Genomic DNA, 21,794 nt, shown 5'->3' with positions numbered 1-21,794 from the left:
ATGCAACTGGTAGAACTGTGGTAGAAGATAGGAAGGGATCAGTGCTGAGGTTATTTTTATTTTGTCTTGCTGTCATTATCTTGGCCACAACTTAATATTCATGCACATCTGTGGTGGGTTGAACTTGGTTGGATGCCAGACCCCTACCCAGCTGCTCTCTCACTCCCTCTCCTCAACAGGACAAGGGGAGAAAATAAGACTGAAAAACTTGTGGGTCGAGATAAAGACAGGGAGATCACTTACCAATTACCATTACAGGCAAAACAGACTCAACTTGGAAAATTAATTTAATTTATTGCCAATTAAAAATAGGGTAGGAGATAGGATAGTGAAAAACAAAGACAAAAACTTCTTCCCAGGCTCAACTTTGCTCCTTCATTCCCGTACCCTCTAGTCTCCTCTCCCCAACCCTGAGCAGTGTGGGAGGATGGGGAATGGGGGTTGTGGTCAGTCCATAATAGCTCCTCTCTGCCGCTCCTTCCTCCTCACATGTCTGCCCTGCTCCAGCGTGGGTCCTTCCCATGGGCTACAGTCCTTCAGGATAAACCTGCTCCTGTGTGGGGAATCTTTGCCCCGGTGCCTGGAGCACCGCCTCCCCCTCCTTCTTCTCTTACTTTGGTGCTCGCAGGGTTGTTCCTCACACTTTTACCTCACTCCTCACACTCTGCTGGGCAGCGTTTTGCCCTTTCTTACATACGTTTCCCCGAGGCGCCCCCGCCGTGGCTGTGGGGCTCAGCCGTGCCCTGCGGGGGGTGGGCTGGAGCCGGCTGGAACTGGCTGTGTCCCGCACGGGGCAGCCCCGGCCGCTCCTCACAGAGGCCGCCCTGCAGCTCCCTGCTAACAAAACCTGGGCACCTGCACCCAATGCAACACGTCTTACTTAAAAAGTAGTTTCAGTAAAAGACTGTTAGACATGCAATGGAATTGTGTCTTTTTTTTTGCCACATAGAACAGCTATTTACACAGAAGTGTTCTCACGTGATGAAAGAATAAGAAAAAAGATATTTGCCAGATGCTAAAGGTACAGAATTTCTAAACTTTTTTTTTTCAGCTGAAGCATTTGCTAATATTAATGAAATATTTTAATTTGATGAAGTGAAGTTTTTCTTGAAGGCAGGTAGCTAATTATTTTCAGAGCACTTTATGTCACATTTTGTTTTCCATCTGTTTCTTGGTTTAGGTGGGTGGTTGTTGTCAGAATACTTGTTAGATTTAAACAAACAACTTAAACTCCTTTAAAAATAAGCTTTTAATACCAAATGGACCAGTCTGCATTTTCTGTTCACTGGCTGGAGAACAGGACCTTGAAAACAATTTTCCTTTGAGAACCATTTTTAATAAAGAAGGAAACAACATAAAGTAGTAATGTCCAAAAGTCAATGATACGCACATAGAATCAGTTTGTAACTATAGATAGAATGGGTTAACAGGAAAATAGTATAAGGATTTCTTTACATGTTCAAATGTGTAAGCTTAAAACCATTTTGCCTTCTACACTGTCTAGCAGAAAGCAACAGTACTGGTGTTAGACTCCTTTAGAGTAGAACTGAATGTTACTATGGCTAAAGCAGAGACACCTGGTTCAGACATTAGTAAGTGTCTTTAAACAAACAAGTGCATTGTATCAGGAATTTGGGGGGGGAAAAGCCTCTGAATTGTGCTCTGTATTTATGAGGTTGAAGTGTTCGAACCATTGTTTCTATTATTTATCCCTAATCCTTTCTCCTACATTTCTTCTGCCGCCCCAGGAGAGGATATTGTGCAAGGTTGGGGGACCCCAAACAGCCATTTTTCCTTTCCTATTGAAGCTGAACTCCCAACTGTTTGCAATATAGGGAGGAAAAATGGTTACTTTCACTTCAGAGCTCTTAGGAGAGGAAGGGAGGAGCTGGATGGCCTTTCCTTAGAGTTTACAGAATGTCTCATATTCCTAACAGTAGGTCCAGATTGTACAGGAAAAGAGATTGAGAATAAGCAAAAAACTGCAGGTGTCTGACAAAGTTGGATATGACTATATATTTTGGGCTAGCTGAGATATGGTATAATTTCAGTGTCTGTTTCTTCCTCTTTTTCCCTGTTTTCCTGACGAAGTTTGGGATAAAAAGCCCTGACTACTAAGGGTACCCCTATGCCTGGGAATCTCGAACACATGGCTTGCAGACAATTGTGGATTTGTTGTTGTTGTTGTCGTTGTCGTCATCGCCCCCTGCTCCTTCCCTATTTACAGGAAAGAGAAGATACCAAGTTATTTGGTCTACAGGCCAAATGGAAAACTCCTCCTATGGTGGAGCATAGTAGATTTAGGATTTAGGCACATCTATGTTTTAATCCCAGTTCCCAGTGTTTTGCAGTCTTGAATTTCATTACTTAATTTCAAAATACAGTTGCAATATTTCCCACAAAATATTCCTATTTGTTGCTGGTTCTTCACATTTAAAAATGTATTTATGCTTGTGTCTACAATGTCCCTATCAAACATGAGCCTTTTAAAAATATCTTCTTTCTTTCGATGCCTGCTCAGCACACTGAAATTGCAGTCTAGAATCCATCTCAGTTCAGTTCATCAGAAGAATAATCACCAGTTAAAAAAAGCTCTGAATACAGATTCTGCAGTCAGCTGGCCAGTAGTTTGCTGTAGATCATCTCTCTCTGACCCTGCAAATTTAATTTAACAAACTGTCTGCTGCTACTACACAGGAAGCATGCATTACATTGCACTCTTTCCAGGAAGGATTGCCTTTTCTGAGATGAAGGGTTACTCCAGATGGGAACCACAAGAGCCACATGCTGAGTTAGGAGCCACTGAGAACTAGTTAAGTCAGAAACACTGAGGGAGAGGAAGCCTTTAAAATAGCCTCAGCCTGTGAGTTAAGTAATTGAATAGTCTTTCTTACTATTTCCATTTTTTGCTGATGTAGCAATTCCTATCTATTACTCTGAGGACTCTTACAATTTGGGCATGTTCATTCATTACAGACAGTTTCTCATCTAAAACTACTCAATTATATGGAATTTTAATTTTGCTCATATATCTGATATCTCCAGGTTGATATGCTATCTTTTTCTTTTGATGTCCCTATTGGCTTTACTCTAGTGCTTCTGTTTTGAATCACAGTTCTGCTTCCTTTTCTAATTAACTGAACATGAGAAAACCATACTCAGATACAAAATTACCTATGATAAATTTACAGCTTATGCAGCCCTAGTTCTCAGAAACTATCCATTTAAAGCTTAGCAGTGGTTCTCATTTCTTTTTTTTCAGCCCTAAAGATCAGCTCACTAACGTCTATCTGCTTCTGTTTGGCTTCTTCCAAACCTAGTAACGGCATCATACAAATCTTTGTTTCCTTATCCTCATTGGCTTCTTTTAATTGAATAACATTTCATTCCTTTTCATTGAATAATGTTTGTCAGAGTTTAACATAGTTCATTAAGTACTAGGGAAAGTGCTAAATATTTGACTAAACCTTACGTTTTTAATATTTGAAGCGTTATTACAAAAATGGATGTAACAAGCTACAGTGAGAGTTATCTTGTAAAATTATATGTGAATATATTCACTATATGTGAATGTATTCAACTGGTTCTCTATTAACATCAGTGAAACAATAATATTTTGTTTGGTTTAGTTGTTTATTACACATGAGAAGAATCTAGGTATAGTGGTAAATCATTGACAGGACACAAAAGTGTGTGGATTCTCTGACATCCCAAAACTGAACTGCAACATTGAGAGAGTGTGTGTGTGTGTTCTCCTTCATTTTTATGAATGTTAGCGTACGTTTCCTTACAATGAGATAATCTTGCTGTAAAAGGAGTTATTCCCCAGAATTTTTCATGTCACTGGATGACACAGTATTTCTCCAGGGTTAGATGTTTAATACAAAGTAATGGTAAGGGAAATATATTTGCAATTATAGTAAAATGCATTATTTGTAGTATAATTTGCAGGAGAAACATAACATACTGTAATGCTGCATTTTTAATACACATAGAAAAAACAAATTCTAGGCATAACTTCTATTACCATAATGATTTAGCCATTTTGTTAACACATTGTAATTTCAGATTCCATAAATACAATGTTGTACATTAAATTTTATTCCTGTATATGCAAAATAATTTTTATTATAACCTGATAAAATAAATAACAAATATAACATTGTTGTATTCCTTTCTATACAGGGGCTGCATAGATTTTCATTGTACTAACCTAGTCATTTAGTTAAATCGTTTTGAAAATGCTACTAAATCCTTCGGATTTTTTGACATACTATATATATTAAGCATAAATGTCTGCCTTTCAAAAATTATTTTTTCACTTTTCCTTTGTTTCTTTGCTTTTAAATGACTAGGAAACAGATAAGAAAGAAATAAACAGTAAATTACAAGTACACCTCTGCTTATCCTTTTACAATTCTAAATTTTTAATACAGAAATGAAACAAGCTCAAATTCCGAATATCAGGTAGCTGAAATGTTTCCTTTTATTCAGTCTGGGAACCTGAATATTGCATCAACCTTACAATCAGGGTAAGGTTACACATTTTAAATTATGAACACAGGATCGTTATTGCTGGAAATGTAAAAAAAGAACAGGGTTTCATCTCTTAATACATCATAATTTAGCACCTCTGAAATGATTTTATAGACACAAAACTTACACGAAATAATGACATATTAAATATTATGTCACGGCATTTTAAAAAAAAGGATGTGTAGGACAACTGAGATTTCTGATGGAGCCTGGAATTTTATTCTAGCAGGTAATCATAGTTGAAGTCCTAAATCAGATTTAGCACAAGGACTAAGATCCATAGTTAATTTTCCACTAAATTTGGATCAAAAAAACCACAACCAAGATTAGCTTTCATAGTTGTAAAGGCATGGAAGCTTTCTGAATCTGCTTATATGAGCAATTCCAGAGTGTAGTCTCTCATGGAATGTGTGCTATTTATTCAGGGACACTTCTGCAACAAGAGACTTTTATGTAAACATAAACATGTATTTAAAATGTATTTTTAAAAAATTAAAGAAAAAAATAAAAATAATTATGTCTCAAAGTATATGGTTTTAAAAGTTCATTCAGTGCTTTTAGATTGTGATAGCTGGTCATGCTTTCAAATAATTTTAAGAGCAAAGGAAGGTAGTTGATCGCGAAAACAGCATAATGTCATTATTATGATGATCTATATTTGCTTGAATCATCAGATTTGTATTACTGAAGGCTTTGCTTTACAATAAACATATCAAAATAGAAAACCCAAGTGAAATAATTCTTTTGATTTTTTCCTAAGAAGCCATGAGAATATTGAAAATAAATAATATTTTTATTTTTTCAAGATAATATTATTTTAACTAGATGTGGAAATTTTGAAAAGATTATATCACATTATTATCTGTAGAAGTTATTTAATGGAACTCTTAGCTATGCTAACAAGAAAGTGTGAATTTCAATTTGCTTGCCTGGCTTATGCTTATCACAGGCAGACTGTGTAAATCTTCTGTACTATTTATTAGGTTTGTAAAGCTGAGTTGAAAATTCATGAGGAAAAAATGAAATTACTGTTGGAAAAACTTCCCATCACATTATTTAGGATTTGGACCTTTTGTTCAAAATGAAATCATATAAGCAAATATTAAAATGAAAACTGTAGTCATGCACATCTGTTAAAGCTAATAGGGTCACTGATACAACTATCGCACATGGGTAGGCTACTTACATGTAGAGAGTAAAGAGCATCAAGTCAGCTTAGAAGAGCTATCATCCTTTTCTTCATCAACCTTCGCAATTACACGTGTGCAGAGAGGAGCAATTGCTCAAGTCTCTGAATCTATTGGAGAAAATGCAAAAACCTAATCATAGTAATCATTATTCATAGTCAAATGCATTTTTGTTGCATGGTTTATTTTTGTTACACATAATATCTCAATTCATTTACTGAAAATAATGAGAAAAGAAAAGATCTGAGATGGCAATGGATTTTGTGAGGCCATACATTGAAGAACATACATTAGTGAGCACTGCTTTTTTGAAAGTAATCATAAACATTTTGAAAAATTCTCAGTCCTCTTTTTCAGATGTAGGAGCTGATATTCCAATGTTCCAGATTATTTGTAATGCAAACAATTTTATAATCTTCATTACATTTTTAAGAGTTACTAGAGCCTCTTGCACAGTCTGCAAATATCCAATTCAAACTCCATTTATTGAGGAAATTGTTCTGTGGCAAAACACAAAGACCAATTGATTGAACTACTTTCTTTTAGATTGATCTGTCCATAAGGACATCACCAAAAAGAATTAAATCTGTTTTATGTGAAAAGCACCATGCACATACATCACCGTTCTGCATTCTTCCTCTTGTCATCTGAAATGGTTGGTTGGTAATAGGTAAGGTGCTTTATCATTACCTTTAGCACCTGGGGAATGGTCCCATGTAAGTTCAATCTCAGTGAATTATTAAAGGCATTTTAGGATTTGTGAACTTGATAATGGTATTTTGTGAATGTTCATTACCGCTGCAATTTAATATTACTACAGAAATTGAGTTAAGAGACTAGTAGCCTGGTGTCGGCTTTGGGATGTAATTTACAATCAGGAAAGATAACAAATCCACACTTTACTGGTGTGTCAGCAGTGTTTTGTAAAGTGTACTTAAAGAAGCTAATTAAACTTCATAAGGCCTCTTGTAGCATCATAATCATTCACAAGCTTTAATCTAATGAACCACTGCAATTATATTCTACTGTAGAATAAAGTCTGAACTGCTTGATCTTACTTAAAATTGAAATATAGCTGTTTCCAGGAAGAAATATCTGTAATAATCTGACTCAAGTAGTGCTAAAATTGAGTTTTACCATTACTTATGAGTTTTAGCATTACAGTGAGTTAGACAAAGTGCTAACTTGCATTATGTTTAATTGGCCTATAGTTAATTTATTCAGAAAAGAGCCGGTCAGACTGAAAAAAATAAAAATCAGACAGCCATGTAATAGTAGGGAAGAAAATGTTCAGTGGTATGGGAGACAATTGTTCTTGTAGCAAGTTAGCGCATTGATACAGAAGTGTCAGGCAACTGGAGTTTAGTTGGACTGTACAATACTGTGTAATAATGTCTTTGTTGAAGTCAAGATACTATCATCACCTTTAGCAGAAACTTGAAACTTTACTGTGAAGAAAAATGAGTACAAAAATAGAACATCAAGTGCTTCAGCAGTACTTCAGCACTTCATTTTGGTGCTCTGAAAATTTAACTAAGGGAAAGAATAAATCCTTCTTCTACCTTCAGATGTCGCTTAGGACACACTGAACACTTGTTGAATCCCAATAGTCCACCCAGTGCAGGCACAAGCAGTGTTTGACAAGGTGCTTCCTCTCAGTTCGCTGCTTGTTCTTCTTGCAATGTACTGGCATATATAGTGAATAGATGATTTGGAGTCATTGTTAACTCATGCTCTAGATATTTCCACCTTTTCCAAAAAAAAAAAAAATCAGAGATTAGGAGCTGTAGACTTTTCTGAATAAATAAATCTGTTTACAAATTCATTCCTTTCAACCTAGTATTTTTATGAAGCTTTTGCTGTCAAGCTGTCCTGACTTTCATTAGCTTTTCAGCTTTCACCTACATGTGTTAAGACTATAATTATTATAGTTGAAGCCATAGGGGTTTTTTTTAAATTTTATATTGTTCTTGATAACCAAATCCTGTTTAGGCAGTTAAATGAAGCAGCTGATGTCTTGTGTATTTGTGGTAGTTCCCTTTAGTCTTGCTTACTGTAAAGATATGCACAGGTATTTCTCCTTGCATTATTTTGCCTACTGAGAATTTCTCAAGGTCTTATTAGAATTGTGAGGATTTTTTTCATAAACTATTTATTTTTTCGAGCTGGGAAGTCTTCTGTTTTGTTGTTGTTGTGATTTTGTGTTAAAAGAGTTGGTGTTGTATCTATCTGTCTAAAGGAATACCCATGATACAGAAAAGGCAAAAAGAGCTAAGAAAATGTATCCAATGTTTGACAGTGATGCTTTTGTTGAATGATTGAAACCTAGCTGATTTTATTGTGGCATGCCAGGTTTCAGTGATTTTTTTTTTTCTTGTCATCTTATAATATTTTGAAGTATCCCACACTGAATCCCAATCCCAAAATCTGACAAATTCTTTCATGAAAATCTATGGTGAATGGATGTTGCCATTCAGATTTATTTCAAGATAACTATTCTTACAGTGAAAATCTTTTCAATAAGTAATCTTCAGAGTCAAATTCTAGTTCTTTGTTCCTTTAACTTATGATAGTATTGCAGAAGATACCCCCAAATATGAAATAAGTATAACCTATCAATTGTTCCTTATGCATGAGTCACCAATCAAATTCTCCCACTGTTCTGAAGGCCTTTTGTGGTTCTGTATTTTTTAAAAATATATTCTGTCAATAGAAAATAACTGTGTTTTTAGATTTGTTTTCAGCACAGACCTCCTAGTTTAACCTTGTAGTGTGAAACTTTCTATAGTTTCAGAATTGATCTTTAATTTCATTGTCATAGTTGTCTATTGGTATATATCTCTGTAATTGCGATTCACAGGTGTTAAAGCCTATCTTAAAGCGACTGGCTCTCAATGGAAAATAATCTTTTTTGTTTCAAAAGTCATATTAATGCTGCCATCTCTGAGTGGTAACTAGCTTGTGTTCCTGAGTATTTTATCTACTTTTTGTTTTAAGTTGCTTTTTTGTCAGCTCCTGGCTATCAATGTTCATATAGTCAGAGGATTTTGAGTTTTTATTTGTTATGTTCTTTCATCATTTGTGTAGCTTTTGTCATTGCATCTGCTACTGTAAGGTTCTGGAAACCTACCTTTGTGGGTTTTTTTCAGATTTAAATCTGTTCCCTACCCTCCAATCTATTCTTCCCACTTAAATTTAAAACTCCCCCTGGCATGGCTCACAATATCAGTCATAACCCTAGTTATGTCCCTAGCCACATCAAGATGCTTCATGCAAAGCAGAAAGAATTGCAAGAACTGCATGAGGTTTTTTCCCTTTCCCTTTCCCACTTTTCCTCAATGTTTTCAGAGACCTGAGTGTGTTTGTGGGATTCTTTTTTTGTTGGTTGGGTTTTTTTCATGCCTTCCTAACCTTCCTTTAGGATTCTTAAAAGCTATCTTAAACACATTGGAACTCTCCTTTAATTACCATTGCTTCTCAACTATTGCTTTCTGTCTGTAATAGATACTATATACCACAAAATGTACCACATGCAATTTGATCACAATTTCTGCTGCAGTAGCAATGCCATCTCTACTCCACAGAAGATAGAAATTGGAATGTTATTATTTGTGGTGAAGTCTCTTTCATGAGACAGGCAGGTATCTCTTGGCCTGAGCTGAACCACAACCTAATGTACCGCATGGCAGTGGTATGTGTCAAAACTGACTTCAGTCTTTAAGGAAAAAAAAAAAAATCACCCTTCGTGTTTGAAAACAATGAAGGGTTGTTCCTTCTTCTCTCTATGCCGGTGGGTCATGGAGCTTTTCAAAGGTGAAGGAAAAATTTCCCAGGGAAGGAATAAATGAAAAGTAAATGAGAAAAGTTCATGATAGTACTATACCCAATATGTAAAGTAATTACTTTAACAAGCTAATTAACTTAATGGACTGTCCCACTATTCCCTTTTCTCCTTTACCTGTTGAAGCTTTCTGTAAACTTAGTGCTCTATTTGCATAGCTGCAAATAATTTGAGGTTGCTTTTGTTGGTAAATCTAGAATCTGAACCTGGTTTAATTGCTAGGAATTATAATGAAATGTTCAGGGTGGCAGGCAGTAGAGAAGGATACATAATTCATAGATTTTTTTCCTGCTGTGAAGAAGTAAGGAAATATGTGAACCTACACAGATGAAAATGAGGTGTTTGGTGAAGAAGAATAACAGACAGTGAGGGACAATTGAATGTTCGGGTTAAAATCTCAGAAGTGATAACGACAGCAGCATGTGAAATAATGTACTTTTGCACGCTGCTGGGACTTTTAAAACAGTCTATGGATGTTACTTAATCAAAATTTATTGACATTTCATAGGGGTTAGGAAACTAAGAACTCCTTGGAAAAGCCTATTCTTTTTATGGGACACAGTAGCAATGCTTTTACAGAGTTAAGCTTCGTATTGGAAGTGAATCAATAACACACAAACTTAAAATTCTTGAGAATGCAGTGGATGCAGCCTTGTTCAGAGTAAAGGATAACTCTACACAAAAGATCTTTTATATCTTGATTCTTCAACAAATATATCTGAAATCATTTATCTTGAGTCAAGAAGTAACAGTCCATTGTGAATAAGTGGTTTAGAGGCCGCTTAAAGAATCACCATCAAAGGTATTAGCAGAAAGTGATTTTAATAGAAATTTACAGAAGCGCGACTTAACAGAGTTTGATGGCAAGGTCCACTCTATCACTTACTACATGGATGAAGTATACAAAGGAAAATCGTGTTATAATCGGGTTAGAATGATTTGTACAGAGACCAAGGATGAAAAGGGGAAGGGAGACCCTCCTGTTGAGTCACGAGGTTCAGAGAAGACTCAGCAGGATCCAATCTTAGTCTCAGACTTGGACAACGGTTTATGTCTAATACAAAAAGGGTAAGGGAGACCCTCCCATTGAGTCACGAGGTTCAGAGTAGACGCCCTTGCTTTCCAAACTCCTTCTCAGAGAGGAGTCTAGGTGCGGTTGGATCTACCCCTAGTCTCAGACTTGGACAACGGTCTAGGGATTATATGTGTTTAGCAGCAGTCTAAGGTTCATTCACAGTTTTAAGGTGAATCACAATATTTTAGCAGCACTTAATTATTAACTAATTTAACATTTACAAAGTAAGTTAGTAGAGTCTACTACAATCACGACTTAATTACAAATTATGCTTACTATTAGTTCACACACACACAGAGACAGAAATATGTATATAAATGTATAGAAGGTACCTGTTAAAAATTCCCCTCGAGTTCCATGAAGGAATATTCACGTAAAATGTCTCGGCATTTTTCTCAACGGGTGAGGGTTGAGCTTCAAGGAGTGGAGGGGTTCAGCCCAGGTCCTGTCGTCAGCTTTCCGTGATGGTCCTCCAAATATTGCAGACCCGAGAGGTCGCAAGCTCTGAGAGGCGTCCCACTCAGAGGGAGATTCTTGGCGCAGCCTGCTGCGGTTCAGGAGAGCTCAAAGGGTCTCACTTAGGACCACTATTTAAAGATTCGCAAAATGATTGGCTTTAGTCATCTGTAAATTTCCATCCTGGCCACAATCCAAGCTGGTAGTTACTAAAATTCTGAAGGTTTCAGTGTTGTTACAACTGAGCTACGACTCAGATAAGATGGCGCCTGGGCCAGGCAGTGGGAGTACGTTCCCAGCCTCAGCTACGCAGTGTTTCTGATACACTCAAGGAGTGCTCAACTGTCAGACTCAGTGCACCAAGGCCAAGGTTTCATGGGAATTTCTGAGATCAACGGGCGACGCAGGAGGCGGGGGATTGCACACCACAGAGTCCTATGTGCCTGTAATAAAGAAAAAACTCTTGCATATGTTGCGCTAAACACCATCTATATACTATCAAATCTGTTTTTAATGACATATGTCTGATTCTTCTACAATATAAATATAATTTTTAGAATTCTGTATTTCCTCTTGGAATTAGTCAGGTTTACTTGTTATATTAGGAAAGTAAGTTGGCTGAGTGTGGTATGTCCAATGTAGGCGATAAACCTCATAAAGCAGTATGGGGAGCTTCAAAATTGGCTTTTTCATTTTTCTGTGGCCACATTTATTTTATTTTTTTTCACTTGCAAATACAACAGACATAAAAAGTTAGGAATATATTACTAGAAAATTGCATTGTTCCCCACTACCTTTATTATTGGGGGAATAGTTTGTGGTTCAGGTGGAAATAAAATTACTTTTTGCCACTTAAAAGTAGCCTAAACAAAAAGTCAGATACAACTGAAAGTACAGAATAATATGGTCAATGTAAGGACAACATGTTAAAAATGTAGATAAATCAACTTGCTTGGCAAGATATACTAAGGATGTAAACATTTGCCTTAGCTCTATATCAAGATACATTTTAGAATTGGCAGGAAAAGCTTTAAACTTAAAGGTTAATCCAAATATCAACAAACCCAGCAAGGGTAATTTTACCCCTTGAGAGTATCAATGCAACACATACCATCACTGAATTGTGTAAATACAGTGTTATTTGTCTAACTCAGTGCTTAACATCCTTAGGAAAAAAGTGATAGACCTGGAGAAAGCTTCCATCCCAAAGGAAAACCTACATTTTAGAAAAACTAAGGACACAGTTTGGACATATATTTAGGGCTATACCTACATGGTGGGTTGGTTTGCTTGTTTGTTTGTTTTTGATGTTACCACATGAAGATACTGAAGACAAGAAGACTGTTTGTTTGTTTTAATATTATCATTGCTTGCCTGCAGTCAAGCCAATGTTTCATCCAAGTAGTATATTTTCTGATCACACTCGAATTTTCAAATTCCATTACCCAAATTCTGAAACTATGTCCACATGAAGATACAAAACAATATGACTTTCAAAGATGCTAAGAGTCAGCGTCTCAGCAACCACATCATATTACACAGTGAACAGACAGAACATTAAAATATAATACAGAAAAAAATCTATTTTCAGTGTTCTCAGACAGAAACATTTTATAGTCCTTTTTATAAACATGAAAAAACTCCTAATGCCAGATAAAGCTAATGTTGCAAGCTCACTGCATGTAGACTTCCTATAGTCTTCATTGGGAATTCAGTATAGATCAAGGATTTTCAGAACTGATTCCTAATTTGTTACTAATCAGTCCATAAAAACTCATCTGAAGTTGCCTAGTCTTTTTAGTCAGATAAAGACTGGGCTGTTTTTTGACATTCCCATATTAAACATAGAAATGCACCTGGAAATAGACTATAATTTGTAGTAACTCTACCAAGAAGGGCTCAATTAAGATACCATTTCTTGTTTTAATGAAGTCTCTATTTTTCCTTAAATAATGGTCTAATACTAATATAGGGTATCATGGTCCAAAAGTAAGTTAATATTTCTATTAGGAGGGAGTTATGTATATGAGTCATTTTTGATACAGAATACTTTTATACTAATTGTATTTCTTCCATAGGAAGAAAGACGAATAAAAAATCTTTCACACAGCAAGTTTCAAAAAGAAAAGAGTTAAAAGATAAATTATATGATTATGAGATAATGAAGAGTTAAAATAGGAAAAAATTGAACAGATATGCCAATTAAATTCAGTTTCAATGTATAGTGTTTGGTGTTTTTGTTTTGTTTTTGTTTTTGCGTTTTTTTCTTTTCAAATGAACTGAAAAGCAAGGTTTGAATTTAGATTTAATTCAATCTCAGCTGATAGAAAGTCAAAGAGACAATATTGTATGACAAACTCAAAGTTATTTGCTGGCTGGAGAAAGAGTCTCATAAACCCATTGGGTCAGAGCACAGTTTTAACTAGCTTGTTTCTTAGAATGGCCACTAGCAGATATTTATGAAATGGTTATAAACAATAGGAAATACAGAGACAAGTTTTTCCTGCCTTTACCCTCACAGCTTTTAACACCCATCATTCCTGAATTGAATGGTTCATCCAGCTATCACAATTAAAAACTACTGACGGACTGTCCTTCACTAGTTCTTTACAAATACTTATGGCTTTTGGCTTCCATCGCATCTTTTAGCAGTGAGTTCCACATGTACTACATGAAGACACTTTCAGAGAAGATATACATAATTATAAAGAACTGATAAATCAGAATAAAAAATAGTTTGACTGTGGCAATATGAGCATTCCTTGAACTCATCAAACTAGCTCAGGCTTTCTCATTCTCTTTGAACTTTACTTCCATAATGTCCTGGTTTCGGCTGGAATAGAGTTAAATTTCTTCCTAGTGCTGTGTTTTGGATTTAGTAGAAGACTGTTGATACCACTGATGTTTTCAGTTGTTGCTAAGTGCCCTGTGAAGGACAGCTCCATGCTCTACCAAATGTAGAGGCTGGGAGGAGGGAGCTCAGCCACGACAGCTAGCCCAGCTGGCCAATGGGGTATTCCATACCATGTGACGTCATGCTCAGTATATAAATGGTAGGCGTGTTCCAGGAAGTAGCGATTGCTACTTGGTTACCGGTCAGTGCAGATGGTGAGCAAGTGCATTGTGCATCACTCATTTTGTATATTCTATTATTATTATCATTATTTTCCCTTTTCTGTTCTATTAAACTGTCTTTATCTCAACCCATGAGTTTTTCTCACTCTTACCCTTCTGATTCTCTCCCGGTCCCACTGGGGAGAGGGGGAGTAAGTGAGCGACTGCGTGGTGTTTGGCTGCCTGCTGGGTTAAACCATGACACATATGAATGAGGACAAAATAAAAATTGTCAAAACTTTGGAATTACTTATATTTACTATGAAAAAAATTGACAGATGTTATATAATGTTACAGTATGATGTACAATGCATTTTGCATGTCAGTGAAAACTGGGGAAATCAATATTGATTTCACTTGAGATTTATCTTTTTTTGTTTAAGTAATGCAAAACCCTTAATTAGTTCTCAATCGGTTGGTAGTCAGTTACAGTACCTTTTCTCCCAAAGTTTTTGTCTAAGTCCTCCTCAGATTATGAGAGGTCTTCTGGATAGTCCTGACAGCAACTTGACATGAAAAGTGGCTTGTCTTCAAGGCACTGCTAAATCCAGGTGAGGTGGTAATATGGTTATATGTGGTAATATTGGGTAATATGAATGAACTTCTTTTAACACTGTTATAAGCAGTGATACTATTTTGGTAAAAATTGGATTCATGCTGTGGAGTATATGTATCAACCTAGATTCAAAGTAAGACACTGCTGACTGGAAAGAGTGAACCACATTAGTTATGATGTGGGCTGCTGAATGCAAATAGAGGGGGATAGGAATATACACATAAGCAGAAACACAGAGATACAGAAATCATACGCAGAGTATACAAATAGTCCCCATACTCAGTAGGTCTCGGCAGCATGGGATAGTATATAATGCAAAAATAAGAGCTAATGTAATTTAAAAAGATTGTTTCAAATATTGTTGAGTGACGTGATGACTGAGACTAATGCTGTTCTGTGTTGTAGACCAATCCTATTGAGCATGGTGCTTGTTCACAGCTGTCAGTCAGGCTTTTGCACTATGATTGGTTAGTCATGGGATTGTGTTACTCCTGGAGAAGAGGAATAAAGTCAAAGTCATTTTTAAAATATAATACATCTATTTTTCATTTAGAAAAGTGGATGTGCATGCACATATCTCTAGCACAAACCTGACAGACCTGATTCAGACTAAAGGTGTCAGAGGATCACTGCGCACAGCTGGGGTTTTATGGCTTTATAATTTCTGTGAGCACTAGGCAAGTTGCTGCCTTCTTTTAGACTGGAAAGGATTTCTTCCTGTGCTGTCAAAATGAGTCAAGATGGTAGAATTTTATAAATACATACATGTATCTCTATACAGTCTTCCCCAAAATGGGAAAGGACTAGGTTATTCAGGAAATTATTCTAGACTGAAGTTCTTATGATGTAGTAGGTGATAGGTGTCTAGTATCATTACATGTTTCACAGGAAAAGGGTAACAGGAATTAAATCCTGAGGCATCTTGCTACAATGAAGAGATAATGACTAGTACTTCCCTAAATATTATGACAGTATGATTCTGTGGGAGAACATACTATCTAAGAAATTGGCTTGAAATGGTGTGGAAAGGAGTATGTGACAGCAGCCCTCACAAGAAGTTACTTCAAGTATCGGGGATAGTGAGCAATAGAAAGATTTCTGTTTCCTATTTGCTGATATGTTCGTTTCTGGTTTTTATCTAATATTTGAAGATAGATGTACAAGCAACATAGGAAATAAGTGAAATCCTTCTGATCTTTCAACCTTACTGACTTAATATATTTTGGATACAGATCAAGGATCTCTCTTTTCTGCTTTCCATATGGGACACAATTTTTGCATTTTGGTTGTACAGTACCCCATTTTTCTGTTCACTTCCATGGCATCCCATACTGTGGTGAGCAAGACATCCTGTAGCCTTTGGAAATTGTTTGAGAACTTTGTAGGTTGAGGAGGATTCAGTTGTCCTTTTTATAAGCTCTAGAAGGTTATGCATAAAGTTAGTTGCTACTGCTTACTCCATTGTCTTTTATATACCCATTCTCAGTAAAGCGCACTGGATTCTAAAAGGACAGAGACTCCTGAAGTTTTTTCTACTGTCAGCTGTAGGTAAGACCTTATAGCTGGATTCAGATTACTTTATTCAGATTTATAAGTTAGGCACATGAAATGAAATGCTGAAACCTAGCATATGTCTAGTTTTCCATGAGACATCTCTGAGTCGGGTTCTTCAGATCCAAGGAGATACAAAACCAGATGGACTCCCATGCTTTGGGCTATGTGTGACTGTTGAATGTAGGGTCTTTTTAATAATGAGCTCTTTTCATACTCTGTCATAAAGATATTTAATTGTTAGACCTGTCACTTATCATTTGTAAGCTCTAGGAAATGTAAACATATTTATGGAAAATGAAAGTGCCTGATATGCAAGCAAAACATAATACTTCACTGATGGACAAAAACATGCTAGATGTGTTATATTGGAGTATTATAAAATGTTACTGTGTACAGTTCAGTTAATCTATCTTATTATATACATAGAGAGTGAATAATGTTTATGAAATTTCTTTATCCTGGTAATTTTATCCTCTATTTTGATTAGATGAGTATTGTTTTTTTTTCACGGAATCTTACTAAACTCCATAAATCTAAGACAGGTGTTTAAAAAATACATATGTTTTGTGAGATACTATTATGAAACAGAAATGTAGTTTCATAAAGTTTGTAGGAGGAAATGTACTTTTTTTTTTCCCCAGAAAATAAGTTAAACTGTATGCAGTTGTATCCTTGGAAGACTTGAAATGCTGTCTATTAGCACCTCCTGCCCCCCCAGTCTGCGGCTGGGAATCAATGAGTTATGTTCTTTTACTAGACATTGTTTAACTCTATTGTAAGATAACAGGCTTTCATTGATTTATGGTCTGAGAGATCCACAATAGAGGATCATAAAAGAAGATAGAGAAACAATCATGAGATTTTTCTTATTTTTTATTATCGAACATGTCAGACAGATTGATCCTAAACTCATTCCCCATAGTCACTGTAAAAAGGCAGTCTAGAAGAGCTCTTAAAAATTCTTACATTCATCCTTTAGAGACTGTTGCTAAATGTTCCCATATATGGACTGAGCTTTTTAAACACAGAAAACTGTGGGTTTTTTTCTTAGTTGGAAGAAACAATGTGACTTCTGCAAATGAAAATCTAAGAAAAAAAATTAAATTATGAAGTATTCATTCCAATTACTTTTTTTTTTCTTGATTTCTGTTTTCCATTAGTTATTTTATAACAAAGCCAAATGAGACACCTGAAATCTTTCATTGAAAAAAAAGGAACAGCCAATATAAAACACATAATGGAGAACAGTTACTAAGGTAATGAAATTAAATTAGTTGCACGAATGGAAAAACATTTTTCAATTCATTATATTTGTATATTCATTTTAACTTATTTTGAAAATCTTACAGTAACAACTACAAATGGAAAGACATTATAGAGTATTAGAGAATAGACTTTTTCAGCACAGAAGTATAGTAAGTACCTGATGTACTTAAAAATTCCCATTTTATCTGCAACAGAAATTATTTTTATATCATTTAAATGAGTTTTTCACAACAGTTATGTCTGAAAATACAAAGAAGTATCTCCGCATGTTTGTATTTTCCTTAGCTGTTGTGACTAAAAAGAAACAATTCTGGGAGATTAACACGTGCATGAAAAGTGACAATTGCACTAGCAAATAATAAATATTTCATAAGAAGATTGATGGTTACTGAACGTTGATTTATACATCTGCTTTTTGGAATGTATCCTGTTAGATCTCAGTCCTATACTAAGAACTCATAATAACTCAAAGTTAAAGGGAAAAAAAAAATTGGCAACTGCTTTTTAGATGAGCAATTTCTAAATTTTATTGAAGAAATTTAAATTTCCCCTATATGGCACACTAAAGAATTGGTTAAGGGATTAATATGAACACAGTAAAAAATTTACAGTTTTCAGAATGTTAGCAAAAATGCCCATCTGGATAATGGCAGTAAAAACACTGTAGCTGCAATGCTCCTAAACAGAATACTATGTCTGCTGTAAGATTTATATTTTATCATTGCAGCTATTAATAATTACAGTCAACTAGGGAAGTATTTTTAAAGCAGAATTTTATCTCTGAAGTGCTCAATTACTATATATTGGTAGCAACAAAAAAGCCCGCAATTTAGTTTTATATTTGTTCAATTGTGAACTTGTTTTAAATTTTCATTTCCCTTCAGGACAGCTGCCATATTAACTTTAGGACCTACACTTATCTTCCCTGGCTCTGGACAGAACTCCTTGCAAAGCTATGGAAGGGTGGCTTGCAGTACTCAGGGCCTGGGTTGAATATCACTGCATTGAACAATAAAATCTAATTGATTGCTGTGTCCTAGAACTTAATGTTCCATTTGTGCTGGACAATGAAAGCCGTATATCAGAAAAAACCTAGACGTATAAGGAATTATTGTTCTTTTATTCATCAGCTTGAGAGCAGTGATAATCTTCCACCGGAAGAATATTCTATCCAGAGTGCCATGGAATATTGTCCCTATGATGTTTGTCAAATATCAGAGCAATAATCAAGAAAAATATTTGCTAACACTGTTGAATCAATTAACCAAGATGTTATTAATAAAGCTCTTTTCCAAACACCAGTTAAAAAAAATTTAAAAATCTTGCCTTTGGCTTTAACCTCCAGCCAAACACAAAGTATATGCAAGTATAATGTCCAGTGTAAGGTACAACCAAATACACAGAAGAGGCTGGAGACTTTTGTGCACAAAATTAGAAAAATAAGAGAGAAAGTGTGAAGAGGGTTGTCTTCAGAAAAGAAAGTTGTGAGTTATATCATGTCCCGTGAGCTGAATTGTAACAGCATTTATATGCCTTGGATGATGCTCAGGTGTTGATACTTACTGATCTGGTCACCCTAGCTCTCGCATTTCTAAGGTGAGATTCATCTCAAACTAATGTGGAAGTCTAAAATACCTCAGATGATATGCACTCCCAAAATGCCTATTCCTTTCCATTGACTATACAGGGAGTCTAGCTCAGATGGAGACCACTTCACTGCCAACAGCTGAAATTAGATGAGATGAAGCCCATCTTTTTCTCCTCGTTTCACCAGGCCAAAGTGCTTCTGAGCATGCATATAAACTTCTACTCAGACAACATGAGAAACTTAAGCTATATCTTGGGAGGGTATAATTTAAATAATTTTTGGAAAAATATATTCAATTTCTGCTTAAATTTCCATTTTAAGCTATCTGACTATGGCCTTGTCACTTAAGACTTTATTTGTTTACTGGAAAAAACATATAACATGAAATAATTTTATATTAAATTCTATTAATTTAGTTTTAAATAGATCAGTCATCAGCATGTTTCAATGTAACACTTAATAAGCGCCATGAGAAGGGAATGAAGGGAATGAGTAACATTTTACCAGACTTTGAAAATGTTCTGTAATAATTTCATCAAATTTTCAAAATTCATTATCACAGTAAGTAGTCTTCTTACTTTTCTGTTTTTAATCATTCCATATGAAACATTTATCCAAAATGTTTACCGGGCAATGTTTGTTTATAATACAGTGAAGTTAGTAATGAGCTTAATGAATGTAGTAACTTCACAGTGGCTTTATATAACATGATTATGGAATACAGTCTTTTATTTAATGTTTGGTTATTTCCTTTTGAAGCGGAACTTTCACAGCATGCTCTCATCTATTAATGTTTAAACCTTCTACTCTCAATATGTAGGAAAACTGAGCAAATAAAAATGTAGAATTCTTAGACTACTCAAATAAAAGGGTCTGAATCATTGAAATTTACAATCTCTTGTTAAGACTTTATTCTTGGACTTATTCTCTTACTCATCTATATTTGTTTTCCTTTCTTCCATCCTTTTTATACTCATCAATTTTTGGTTTCATGCAAGCTATTTTCTTAAGTCCAGACTGACAAAAATATTTTAATATAAAATTCTGTGGCACGCTCCGTGTGGTCCGTCATCACTTAAGGTGTTTTTCAATTTTTTCCTGTATAGCAAGAGCCTTCTGGATTGCTCTTAGTTCACTTTTCCTGACTCACCTCAAAGCAGCTCTGTCAGTCTCATTCAGCTTCCCAGGGACATACCCTGTTATCCTGAACAATTCTCAGGAGAGTACCTAGGATTGCTGTAAGACTTGCTAAGGTGCTCCTATGTCTTTATAGCATTAGGGTGAAAAAGAGCTCACACAAAAACATCCACTCGTTTGAATTGATTCTTATCCCAAGAAATATTAAGGTAAAATGCAAATGAAAGTATTTATTCACAGCATCCAGAATAAAAAATTTACACATGGTTACAGTAACAGATGAAGAAGGGAGAGAAAAATTATGCATGATCTAATCACTTTAAATGAGAAAATGAGAAACATCTCACCCACCGCTTCTCCCTCCCTCTCCCCACTTCTGAACCCTTTCCTGGTAGATTATGTTATAAATAGTCTCTTAGTTCAAATTCCACAAGAAGAAGAGACAATTTGAACTTTTCCTGTGAAACATATTTAGTTCTTATCTAGGAGATAGTCTGGCCTCTCTTATCAAGCAAAATAAGTATTATTTCACTTCATTGGTAATGCAAATAGTCGTCTTGTTAGTCCAGCTGTCTGCTCTTGTATTTTGTTGAGTTGTCCCCTAACTCATATTTAGCTATAAATTCTTCCTTCCACCAGTGGTGACCTGCAGCTCCAGCTCCACAACATGCATTTGACTTTACTTTCCTGTGCTCCTGACACTGAATTCGTGCCAGCTCTGACTCTTGTCTCTCTTTTGCATGAGCAATTTAATTCATTAAAATGGCACACAGACATCCCAGCTGGAGGGGAAAAAAAAAAGTGGATAATTTTCTGCCATTTTAATGAATTAAATGAGATCACAGAAATTCCAGCAAGAATAAAAGTTGATACATGTGAGGAGGTGCAATACAGAAACAAAGGACTGAGAAAGGAGTAGTAAATGCAGGAGGAGGAAGAACAGAAGAGAACATCACACTTCTTTTAGGCAGCAGCCACTTTTTAGAGCATCTTGTCTCTGTATGAAACTGCAGCCACAGTATGCATGTTTCAATGTCACATGTGCCCTCTAATGCAGCTTAGAAAGCTATACATTTACAAACATGGGACAAATGCAGCTCATTACTTGCCTTTGGTTGATACCAGATACAGTCTTGGCTATCCTGGTGTTACAATGAGTTTGAGGTAATAGACCTCTAACATCCTTTTTTAATATATCTATATCAAATACAGATATTTCTATTTCTATACATACATATAGACTATATATATAATACATATAGATAGAATATATATATGCACACACATTGTCTTCATGTATTTGCTGCAGCCATCATATGTCATCTCTTTGTAAACCACTTCCTGTTATTTTGTCGAGTAGCAAGGGATGATCCTTGGACGTTCTCATTTCGACACATATCTGCATGGATGCTCATATAAATATTTTAGCTGAGGGGATTTCAAAATGGAAATTAGTTCCAATTTGAGAATTAGGGTATAGTTTT

General features: G+C 35.5%; 1 protein-coding gene across 1 annotated transcript in view; it reads left to right on the top strand.

Moving 5' to 3' along the window:
• CSMD1 (CUB and Sushi multiple domains 1) overlaps window positions 1-21,794 on the top strand; it is a 1,311,413-nt gene that overhangs the window by 746,032 nt on the left and 543,587 nt on the right. The window lies entirely within an intron of this gene.

This window comes from Calonectris borealis, chromosome 3 (assembly GCF_964195595.1).
Source record: "Calonectris borealis chromosome 3, bCalBor7.hap1.2, whole genome shotgun sequence".
Taxonomy (NCBI): domain Eukaryota; kingdom Metazoa; phylum Chordata; class Aves; order Procellariiformes; family Procellariidae; genus Calonectris; species Calonectris borealis.
The sequence above is the reverse complement of the archived record's forward strand: the minus strand, read 5'-3'. Positions and strand labels throughout refer to the sequence as shown.